The sequence below is a fragment of the Apus apus genome, chromosome 12 (assembly GCF_020740795.1).
Source record: "Apus apus isolate bApuApu2 chromosome 12, bApuApu2.pri.cur, whole genome shotgun sequence".
NCBI lineage: Eukaryota > Metazoa > Chordata > Aves > Apodiformes > Apodidae > Apus > Apus apus.
Genome location: NC_067293.1, coordinates 14,205,285 through 14,218,172, shown reverse-complemented (window position 1 = coordinate 14,218,172; position 12,888 = coordinate 14,205,285).

The window sequence follows — 12,888 nt, the reverse complement described above, 5'->3', positions numbered from 1 at the left end:
AAACTGCCTAGCAAGATGTTACCTGCAGTCTTAGGAAGAATTTCTTGTCCCTCATGTTTTACTCAGTTGCTTGGGTCCACCCTTCTGTCATCAGCCTTCTTGAAGAAGCAGGAATTTCTGATTTTGTTCTGTGTGCTTGGAAGATACTATACTAAAAATCTGACATGAGATTGTTCATGAAACTACCAGAATAATGGAGGTCAGAAAAGAATTGAGGGCATGATAGTCTCTGAAAACTCTACCTGTGTTTCACTCAGTAGAAACAAAACTACCAATTTGCCCAGAGCAACAGCAGCGAGATGCTGAGCATCTGCGGTGTCACATGTCAGCTGGAGGTGAGGGCAGGGCTGGTTCAACACCAGCCAGCTGCAGGGTGGCAACTGCACAGACACTGCAGCATGTGCTGTGGGAGGGAGGCCTGCCTTTCCCCTGGGTTCTTGTGCTCCAAGACTGACACCACTACCCAGTTGCCAGACCAAAGCTGGGTAACATCTGCCTGCTTGGACTGGTGCAGGTGTTACTGTCCATACTTGCCCAGGTAGACATGGTATTCATTAGCTTTATTGCTCTCGGATTCAAACTAGCTCAGGAATGGTTCTCTACTCACCCACAGCACTGTTTTGCCACTTAGATGTATATTTTGAGTTCTTTCACTTTAATCAGTGACACTGTGATGATAGCAAGGGAAAATGAAGCCAATCACCCCCAGTCGATACAGACATATTGTCCTGCCTACTGAGACAGGATTTCTGAACTTGAGAGACAGAGAGGGATTTCACTGGGAGTTCTGCCTGTGCAAGCAGGACAGAATTGGGCCACCATTTGTAAACAGAAGAAAAATTGAAGGAAACATCTGCTTCAGTTTTCAGAGAAGGATTAGTGTTTGTGATGGACGTGTTTTTGCAGGGTTAGCCTGGCAGGTCTCTGCAGACAGCACCATCCTCCCCTCTGTCCTTTACATTTTCCTTAAGTATTTCAAATGAGTTTGAATGTCTCAGAGGAACTGCATGCTCAGGAGCAAAAAAAAAAACATTCTCCTGAAGATCAGTAATGACTAAAATAGCTTAGATCTGAGAATAAAGAGCAGCCTGCAGTTTGTAACCAGGACTAGCTGGCTGCTGCTGGAGCTGGAGTCGGAGAGAGGATAACAAGTATATGTGGTCACTGGGGGGGAAGCGAGAAATCACCATGCACAAATACATGTTTTCAAGCTCTATTTTGAGATTGTCAAGAGTTTTGCTCTTAGCAGCCTAGGCATGTCTATTGATTTGCATGCTGTGGTTTCTGCTTGACAGATATGCTGTAGATTTTGGAATATTTGCAGCTTAAAAGAAAATTCATAGCAGCCCAGGAAAGCAATTTGAGTACTGATCTTGCTTCAGTCTTTTCAGGCAGAGCTGCTATCACAATATGAAGAAAGAGAAATAATGATATCAAATCAATAGAGACAGAATGAGTCGAAAGAAGATTGTACTGTATAAGGTTATAAGAGATAGGGAAATAAACTGGGAGATGTGGTGCTGTTTATGGGAAATTGTTTGAACCAAATCCTGTTGCTCTCTGAATTGATATGAAGATAGCAGGCAGGATTTGGCCCTTGATGATTATAATTCTCTCTTCTCAGCAATTTACTGAAGCCTTCAGTGAAATTATTTCTCAAAAATAAAGATGTGTGTGTCAGTGTAAACACTGTGATCAGTTAAATGCTAGCTAGCATGGGTTTGTGAAGTCTCATTCGTTAATCTTTCAGGCTGTATGAGAGAAGCAGCTTTTGAAGTGCAAAGTATTATCATCATCATTATACATTCATAAAAAAGGTTTTGTATCTCATTCAAATGTGACAACACTGAAAGTGGCACACAAGGATGCCAGATCTGTGCCAGATCCTGACTGTCTGCTGGCTTCCCCATATTCTCCTCACCCAAAATTTGAAGGGGTGACAAGTTTTCTGATGTGGGATGCCTTGAAATTCCCTCTTTATTTTCCTGCTTTCCCTGCCTGAACTGTTATGGCACCTGCTTTGTTTCTGTTGATTCCTTTTAGATTATTTCAATTTTTTTTGAGGGATGTCCAGTTCAAATATCTCTGACTATACGGTATACTTCAATAGATTCCCCTTCCTCTAAAGGACTGCAAAGAAACAGGTATTAAGGACTGGAAAATTAGTAGAAAGGGCAGATAATCACAGTGGCAGGGACAGGAGGTCCATGGAATTCATGCATTCAGACAGTGATGTGAAGGCAGCTGCAACCTTGTTCTGCTTGCACTCTTGGTGAGCCAGTCAACAGATCTGCAACTGGCCACCATCCTAAGCTTTTGAGTCCTGCTGAAAGTTAAATGATATTGACTTGGGCTCAGCAGTGTGCCATAGCACACATACACTAGTTATGAGTATGAACACTTGCTAGTGTTCATCTTGAAGTTGTCTTTTGTTAAATATACTTAAACCAAAAAGGGACTAGAAATCAATGCCACTGATTCATACAGGTCACCTATATTGGCTGAAATGAATTAGCCTTCAATTGAAAGCAGACAGGTTAATGCCTTTACAGTCTAGCCAGGAAAAGCATCCTGTGTATAGGGAATGATGTGGAAAACTGACTTTTTAATGACTTGGACATCTCTGAATACATGTAGGCAAGTGTGCTGGGCTTCCACAGTGCTTCTAAAGTCAGCTGTGAAATTCCAGTGTCTTATAGGAGCAAGGAACAACCGATTGCTGTTTAAACCATTGCACTTTTCCCATCTGAAACCTCTGTGAGTCCTTTATTGTTAAAGCAGCAGTAGCTTTTGAAACCAGTACATCATAGTACAAGGTAGCTACCTGGAAAGGAGAAGTACATCAGAGAATCTTAAGGGGGTTTTTTGCCCCTCATTTTTCTTCTCTTCTTCAGATAAAACCTGGACATGGCAGGCTTCTTGGAATAAAGCTGTGAACATTGGAGGGGGCAGAGAAAGGTGGATCATTTGAATTCCTGCACAGCTTTCTCACCCCTCACTGCTCATGAGGGAGGTTAAGGGAAAATGCTCCTATGGGTAATCTCAGTTATTGATAAATAAGTGGAAATTGATGCTCAGCCCTGGAGTTCAGTACCTGAAAATGCCAAAGAAGTAAATGGGGCCATAAAATCACCGACTTAAGCATCTGTCATACTAAAGAATCTGTAAAGCAGCACAGCACAGGCACAGGGTGTGCTAATCTCAAGGGATGAGCATAACTCTCAATAGAGCTGGGTAGAAATGAGAATTCTCCCATGGGGATTTTCAGAGAAAATCTCACTGCATGTTTTCATGGGAAGAAACTCTCTTCCCATGCAAGAATTAAAAAGGCCAAGGGGAGGTTGAGAGAAGGGGAAAAACTTTCATTTTTGTTACTTTTTACCATCTGCTGGAAAACTGTGTGCAATTACAAAGCTATGTTTTCTGCTGCTTTCTTGTACTTGTTTTGTTAGACAGAAAAACTGCAAAAAATTAAAAATGTGAGAACAAAATAGCCTTGCCTTATTTACTGTTTTCCGTGTACTGAGAGAAGCCAGCCATTCACAGAAAGCATAGAAAGCTGCATTTTCTGTAAATCATATTTTCACTTTCAAAGTTGTTACTTCTCTGGCAAAGAAAAAGTTTTGGTTTTGTTAAAAAACATTCAACCAATTATAGCACTAAGGAACAAGCTGGTCCTCTTTCCAGTTTTTTAACTTCACATTCTTTATTTTTCTTTGTCTCACCTGGATTTTAAGGTTTGCAGTGCTTACCAAATTAATTTCATGGTTTGCTTTTCTGCTCCGCATCATTCTGCCTGAGCTGTTTGTTTATTAGCAATCCCTCTACATAGCTAAAAAAGATAAGAAAAAGCAGAAAGGCTGAGTATTTTGAAAATAAGTTAGACCCAGAGATGGCAAACTGAAATGTTTCACTCCAATGATAAGTGAGTTGCATACTGATTCTGTGAGTGATAGATCTCTTGAATAACATGTGCTTTGCATTCTTCAGTGCTGTACACAACCAAAATTTAATTTAAAAATCTCAGAGCAGATCCTGCTATATTTAAAAATATGTTTTTTAAAACCTACCTAGTCTGAAAAAATTACTGAGATGTCTCCTATTAACTCTCACCTCTTCTTAATAGCTATCAGTACTGATTCTCAACTTATTCATGCTGTTCAGCTTGAAAATATTTACTTTTATGTGCTTAGCATGTGAAACCTGACAAATTAGGTAAGTTCTCTAGCAAGTAGTTAGTTAATTTCTGAAATGGCATGAAACCCAGAGATATTTTACAAACTTCCTTTCCTATGTCTTCAAAGAAATTGTCACTGGAAAAGCCCCTGCCTACTCAAGTAAGAAACACAAGCCTATTTGAAGCTGGAAGTAACTGATAGCTTGCAAAAATGGCAAAGATAATTAATTCATAGTATGTCTGACAATAAAAAAGGTCTGCTTTCATCTGGTAATCTAAAAGTCATACATAACCTGAGCTGAATGACACTCATGCCATGTGCTACTCTTTGTAATCTATGTTTGCAGCATTGTTCTGTCCATTTTGCACTCCCAAGTGTAAGATATATATTCAGAAGATACACCATTGCACTTGCAGTCCAGCTCCCTGTCCTTTGGCTTCATGTGTTGTCCCTCAATACACTTTCACAAAAACACTGAACTGTCATAAGTACTGCAAAGTTAGGCTGTGGAGTGTGACATTTTGACTGATTGCTTTCTTACGACCTTATTAAAGGTAATTGAATGAGAGCATATATGTGCTGTTGTTTGTTGTCTTTCCTGCTAGTGTGTGGAGTGCCCAGTGGTTTACCTGGCAAGCAGTTTACTCAACAGAAAGATTGTTACCTCAAATTCAAATCTAATGTTAAGAGAAGGAATGGTCAAGCTGGCCTGACTGCTCTTTGTAGAGCACTGGTCAGTGGGCTTGGTGGTGATTTGTTGTTTCTTGCTTTGCTTGTGTTTGCTTGCATTTCTTGTTTTTCTTGTTGTAGGTAGGTCATGGTAGCAAGGAAGTTTCAGAATATTTCCAGGCAAAACACCCCACAGTCTGCCTGGGCTTGCTTCAGTAAATGCATGTCTATGTAGAGTGAGCACCTGAGCTGGGAAGGTCACACTGTGACTCAGAGAGAGCCTGGGGAGCTCCTTTCACATTAGTGTGCTGTGTGACTACCACAACAGCTCCATCTTGTTATTTGTCATTTTGCATCCTACAGGAAATGTCTTCAGCTAGAAGTAAGAGAGATCTGTCAGCAAGCAGGTTCAAAGAGGAAGGTTTTGTGAAGAGGAAGTAGTGTGACTGAGCTCATTTAAACTGTTTGCAGATTGTCTGAGGAGATCAAGACTGTTATGGATGTGTTTGTTCAAACTTGCTCAATTAGTAGTTTTTATTTGATCTGGTGGATAAACTGTTTGCAGAGCAGTTCAGTGTGAGTGTTCCATCGATTATTTGATATTCCGTGTTTATCGTTACGTTTTGATTCCTTGTGTTATATACGAGATGCAAGATTATTTAAGAAGTGCCTCATCTATAATGTGTAATAGATCCTCCATCAGGGTAACGAGCAGCAGCCCTCAGAGTTCAATAAGAGGAATAGTTAATGTATTCATGATCACATCAGAGTGCCATAACTTTGTAATTGAGCTGAGTTATCTATGCAAAGAAAAGGGTGGACACTCACAGCTGTGTCCTCATAACTTTTGTCCAATGGTCTGTGTCACGAGGTGGTAAGGAGGATTGTCCCAACAGCTCTACATTTTACTGCTCAGATTGAAAAATGACCAAGTGATGCTGAAAGGCACTGTTTCTTCTGCTCTCTTTTCCACTAGGAAAGGCCAGGAAGTTAATCTTTCATTATAAAACTCAAATAGTCCCTGTCCCTACCAAGAAAAACTTTGCTAGAGCACCCTGAGAAACAGCACAGCTTTGGGCATTGCCAGGCCCTAGCACAGGAGAGCAGCACAAGGAATGGCATTTCACCATTCTGAAGACTGTAGTCTCCACAGAATTAGTTGAATACCAGTGTTTTACATCACAGCTCATTCTGTTTGAACCACATAAGCCTTCTTATGGGTATGGTCACGTGTTGAGAAAGGAATGAGGGGAAACGAGCTCAGAAATGCACCATATCATTCACTATATGTACGTATAAACACACACACACGCACACGCACATGCAATGCTCTGCTCTGTAGAGAAACTGGTATCATTATGAAGTCCTCAAATTTGGGGTGAACCTATGTGTCAACAGGGAAGTGTTGCTAATGAGTAGTTTTGCTGAAGGTACTGCTTATACCTCGTAACTGACTTTAAAGTTAGAACTAAGTGCCAGCCTGAGAGTGGGAAAATCAAGGTTTATATATTTAGCTTGTCACTGCAGTCTGCATAGCCCAGAAATGTAGGATGAGTGCAAGTGTTGGCAAGGATTTGTAACAGGTGTTGGTTTTTAATGTACATTCTTGCTGTGATTAAGTATCTAGTGAAGACAAGGTTAGGGCTTTGGAGAAGATGCAAGCATTAAATTATCAAGTGTGTTCTTGTATCCAGTGTGGCCTCAAAATCTAAGGTGAGCACGAGTGACTGCAAGGGCCAAAGGCTGATGTGTTCAATATTGGTCATAAGAAGCCTGGCCACTGTGGCAAAATAGATATTGCATTTGTGTTTCATTTAGCAATGCCCAGAAGCCAGGAATGAGCAGAGTTACCAGCAGGGTCAAGAGACTGACATAGCATTTTCCACTGAGTTCTGAAGGGCCAGTGCAGGTTAAGGCTACGTTTGGGGGCTGTTGTTGGAGCAGAGGTTGCAGACAGTGAAGAAGCTAGCTTTAAAGCTGCATTTTAGTAGGTGAAGAACCTAGAGGTGCACATAAATATTGGTGGAGATGGCTTTTTGTCCAAGACTCAATATCGTAGGCACCATAAAGGCTGGCATAACAGTTCAGGTTAGAGTAAATGGTTATGATAAAGATTAGTGTTTGGCAAAGAGTCACATATTAATGGATTTTAATTCCACATTCTGCATGGACTGGAAATAAAAGAGAAAGTGTTAGCACTGAGCAACAACTGGTGCTAGTTTTTCCTCTAGATATGAGAGCACGTGTAATTTCCAGGAGGTTTCTGAGTCTTTTGTCAAACAAAATGGCTGATGAATATGTTTTCTTCTCTGCCTTGGTCACACAGATAAAGTTACATTATGACTTGAGGTTTGGATCAGGGCTCAGGTTTAGGTTTTAAAAAAGAGTGTGTATGACTCAGGGTTTCTGTTTAGACTGGAAATCAAAAAAAAAAATTAAATAGTACTTGGAAGTGTAGGAAGGAAGGTTGCCTGGAAATGACCAAGACTGGGCTGTGGCAAGTCACACCTGTGTCACTTGAGTTTATTGCTGCATTTTTGGAGGCTCAGAAATATAGAACAACTGCAGGCCTTCTCAGGAGTGAGTGCCTGAGAGTCAGTAATGGGCAAAGTAACAGTCCCTCAGTTGCAGTGAAAGCTAGGTATGAGGGAAGTCTGGGGAATCAAAGTTTTTAAGTCAAATTTATTTCTATATTCTCTTGGGCAGGGAATGCAGGATGAGTTTGCACTCATCTTAAATGCACAATGTTTGACAGGCTGATATCAGCTTCCCTTTAGGTATTGGCAGTGTGATCTGGTGATGTTTAGCAGCACTAGGGCTGTGGTTGAGGGGTTATGATAAGAGTTAAGAATTTGTGAACAGAGGCATTTCTGAGTTAGCCTGCATGTTGTTTTCTATGCCAAGTGGAAGTGTAGGATAAGTGGGGTTGTCAACAGTGATGAATGACAACTGTTTGTTTTTCTTCTAGATTCTTCCCTCCTGGGTATTGTTAAGGCTAGTGATAGGATGTGGGGTAGAGAAAAGACATATTTATGAATCAGGTTTATTGCTGCAGTACTGCTGGTTTTCTAGGATAAATATGAGTATAGGTATGGAAGAACAGATAATATTTGGTTTTCATCAGGGGCGAATCATCTGGATTCAGGTGAGGGAAACAGTTACATTAAGTTAGATTAAGAATAAAAGAATTTCTGAGTTATGTTTATTGCAGTATTCTTCCAGTCCATGGAATCTGGGATGAGAGCAGAGGTCAGTGGTGAGGAGTCACTTGTGTTTAGACTCCCTAGTATAGTGATGTCTGTGGTTAAGGTTGAATTTCAGACTAATTTTGGCAAAAGAAGTGGTTATGAGGTTGCTTTGGGTAAGTTTGGATAGTTTTTGGTAAATGATAAAGCCAGCAAAGATGAATGACAAAGGCCTGTTTTTCTAGTTGTCCTCTTGAGTGAGGTTCTGCTAACGTAAATTTTTAGAATTCAGATTCAGGAGGGAAAAAATTTTTTTACTGAGGTTTATTGCAGCATCCTTCTGGAGCCAGATGTTAAAGTTTAGTAACAGTGTCAAGGGAGCATTTGAAGTTTTGGTGCGATGAAGAATTCCTGTTACAGGATTTTGGGAAGGAAGTATGCCTGAGTTAAGTTTACTGCTGAATCCTGAAACCACTGTACTCTGTGTAGTCTGAGCATGGACAAGAGAGTAGGGGTGTATATGCAGTTCTCATGTTATAATTACTTGAAAATGGTTATAGGTAGTATGAACCTAACATGGAAGTGGGATTGGAAAGACCTCATTTTATGCCAGGATTTTCTAGGAGTTGCACATTAGTTTAAGGACTGACATGTGCAGGGCTGATGGTCCGTGTTTTCTTTTGATGAAGGTAATTTTTGTGTATTTAAAGCTAGAGGAAGGATTTAGTTAGGATAAGGATTTGTGAATCAAAGGATTTAAAGTCACAACATGCTGTTGAATGCTACATGCCCAGAAATCTGGGATGGATCCCAGTATTAAGAGTGATGATGATCTAAGTCTAACTTTGATCTGAATATTGGATTGAATATACTTGAGAATCTGGTTAGGGTTCCATAGTTGCTTTGGTTTTAAGGAAGAAAAAATAAGGCATCTATATTTGTTGCTGGTTTTCCAGGTCCAGAAGAGCTGGAGAGCAGGCTTCATAACAATGGCAAATATCATGCTCAACTTTGATGCAGAAATCAGCCCTGTTTGTTGGGGGGTTTTTTGCACAATGCTCTGCAATCCATATTTACCATATAAACCCTCTTATTTTGATATCTGCAGATGAAGAACTCTGAAAAAGAACTAGCTATTATAATTGTTTGTTTTTCTTGATCTTTATTTTTCCTTTATTTGCTGGAAACAATTCTTCTACCTGAAAAAATGCAAATTTGGGGGATGAACAGAGTGGATTTCAATTCATGCCCAATTGTTGAAACTTCTCAGAAATCACTTCAGAGAGTTCAGGATTTTTTTTTCCTGCCCTTTGTCTGCACTTCAGAAGATAAATAAATAGCTAAATGTAGTATATTCCGTTTTGACACATACTCATTATTGTCTCAAGTAAACAAGGACTTTTTGGTTTTTTTTAAAGAAAACTAGTATTTTTTTCCTCAGCGTAACATTTCTGGAGGACACTTGTGTAACTGCTCTGCAGTTGGTACCCATTTAAAAATTACATTGGTGAGGAATGAGGAAGCAAAGAAATTCTTGTGTGTGTGTGTTAAATCATCACCGCTACCAGCAATGAGCAAATCAACAAAATGTGTATAAAAAATTGTCATTTGTCAGTAATTTTCAATGTAGAAGCACAATTCTTACAATTCTTCTTTTTGTTCTCTCTCTTTACAGTATTCAAAGCAAGGCAATAATTAGAAAGCAGAGGTTTTTTTCAGAGGAAGCTACAGTTGATCTTACTGGAGTGCCTATTAAGTGGATATTGCCTCAGCTGTTGGCGGTTTGAAACCTGGCACTGATCCTAACAAAGCACCAAAGGCATGCACCAGTGGGCAGGTAATGCAGACCCTGTAGTGCCTTATTTCTTCTTTGAATTTAAATTTCTTTCCTGGACAGGTGCTCAGTCTTTGAGCTTTGCTCTCTTTTGCCTTAGAGGACCTTCATTTTTAGACTTGAATGACTTACAGTTTCAATATCCGTGGACAGAATTCTTTTGAGAGAGTTATCTCTTAAATCTATTTTTAGTTAGGAAAAAAAAAAAAATGATAGCATTAGTTTGCTTTCAGGTGTGGAAAGGATAGAATGTATTTTCTCACTTCACTTGCCTTTATTCACAATTGTTTCTTGTAGAACAAAAAATCAGACACACATGCAATACCCCTTAGCAAAAAAAAAGCAAAGAAAGGACTAGCTCAAGCATTAATAAAAAACATTTGAAATACCAGCTGTAAAACATGTTTTAGAGTGCAGTTCTTTAATTGATCATTTTCTAAGAGAGAACCCAAACATTTTCCTTAATTTCTGTACAATAAACATTGATTTTGAGGGGGTCAAGACTTCCTTTGGCTAGCTTAGGTAAGGGGCAACAGGACAAAGGATTTTTTGTACTTCTAGATATTACTGCTGGAACAGCTATTTTAGGACAGCTGAGCATCAGCTGTGTGATCAAACTGGTGATCACAGTCCACGTCCCAGTGAACGAGCATATCTTCATAAAACCCTGTCTGAGGAATGTAACAGGCACTGGTCAGTTTTATCAGAATCAAGGGATTGTGGCTGTAATCCAGCAAAACACTTAAATACATGAGAAACTTTGAGCGTATAATAGTTCCACTGAAATCAATCAGACTGTGGATGTACTCAAGTGCTCTACTGGATCAGTGCCTGCAGGAATGGTGACAGAGCTCTGCCTCTTAGATTTTTAAATATGGTTTCTCCATGGACTGTCCCTGAAACTTAATGATCAAATGGTATTGGGAAGTATGTGATTCTTGAGCTGTATCTTGTCTGTGGATAAATTGGCTTAATTCTTCCATGCTGCCTGCCTTGCAGTGTTCTTGGCACTGAATTAACTGGGGGAAAAAAGTTATTGAGTGTTGTACCGGCTTAAAAGTTCTTATTTTTAAAATATTTTATAAACAAGCCATACATTTTGGGGATCAAAGGAAAGGTAGGTTGATTTGCTCTGTAATTTGCAGCCATCATAATTTTCAAGATGGAAATAGGCACTGACAGAGGCAGGTTGCTCTTTTCAGGACTGTTCAAGGCTTTTGATGGCACTTTGCCTGGACTGCAGTGAGAACAGACTCTAAAAATGACAGGAGAAAGGAGAGAGAAGGGGATCAGATCTTTGAGACAGTATGTCCAATTATCATAATACAGAGTGAAGTAAAGGAGAAGGAAAAATAATTCACAACACATCAGATGCCAGATAAAGGCAGTAGCCAGGAGTCAAGCAAAAGCTCACACGGAGAATCATGTTAAAATCTCAAGCTATCAGGTTATGTCTGTAGGGATATATCAGTGGGGGTGGGGAGAATTGAAATTTGTTACTGTCTACCACAGATAAAAGGCTGTTGCAGACAAATACTACATCTCCATTCTGTGAAAGGTAAAGAAAGAAAGAGAGAGAGAGAGACAGAAAGAAAGAGAGAAAGAAAAACAAGGGATAAAAAAGACAGAGTTCCCACTCTAATTTGTGCTGAGGCAAGTCAAGAAAAAGATCATATTCAGTGGAATAGGAGGGGGGGAATCCAGCTCTGAGAGGTCTGTAATGGAATCAAATTGATCCAATTGGCAGAGAAGAACTGCACTTGAGCAGAAAAAAAATAATGTGCAGAGCCTGGCTTTTGAAGCACAACAAAGAACCACAATGTCCAAGCAGGACAATGAACAGGAGAAGAAAAATCACCACAAGTGGAAGCAGCTGAAGGATGGCTTTAAATTTGACACCTGCAGAATGGTAATAGTAATTATATTTTGTTCTTACTGTTAGAAAGGGGAAAAACATTGAAGTAGGGTGACATCAAATCTAAGAATCAGGAGTGGGGTGGACCATGTAATTTAGAGCTATTTCAAAAGGATGCTAAATGGAAAGATGGAAAATAATAGCAGGAGCTAAATTTTCCTCCTACAAATGACAGCAGTTTCAGTCTGAGTCCTTTAAGTGCTTCTGGCAGAAAAAAAATATAAAAGAAATTGTCTTTTAAAAAAGTGATTTCAACCAACAATTGCATGTGCTGATAATGTAGGGATTTCTTGCCAATTTATTCTGCATGGCTACTTCTCCACAAATCACAATGCTGATGGTGTTTCTACCTGTGTCTCAAAAACAGTAATCCCAACAAACACATATCACTGTTATATTTAGCACCCTGAGAGCCTTAAAACAACGTGTAGCTCATATGAAATGAACGTAATACGAAAAAAGTTGATTTGAAGAAGTCAATTAACTGAATCTTTGCCAGATAAAATGTTGTGAACTTGAACAAATTAGGGACAAATTAAACAAACAAAAGATAGAGATGGTAAAAAGGCAGAAGATTCAGTACTAGATTAAAAGGAAAAACAAACAAAAAAAACCCCAAACAACCTGACTGGATTGTTTGGAATGAAATTCATTTTCAGCTTGGATAGCATCCATCTAAAGATTTTTTCCCCCACAAATTAATAGCATAAAAGTCCCAGGCTGTGATAAGTCTTATTCGGAGCTATTTTGTGTTTGTTAAATGGAATGTGACAGGGATCTGAAACACTGCTATACTACAGAAAATAATTAGTTGAGAAGTAACTTGATAATTTTACCACTGTGAAGAATGAATGGAAATCAACCTTCACTTTAATTATGTGCAAAGGAGAAGTATAATTACCTGCACAAGATACTAATCAGAGAAAATGATAATACATTCCTCTCCTATCTAGTAGATAGCAAACTAGCTTGCTTAATCTGTTCACCTCTGGTGTATCAAAGATAGCAAATTAGGTACTGCCAAGCTATCTGTATTCTAAGGTTACTTGAATAATTTTATTCAGTCCTTGAGATAAATGCTTATGTAGAAATTTTGAAAAATAAAAT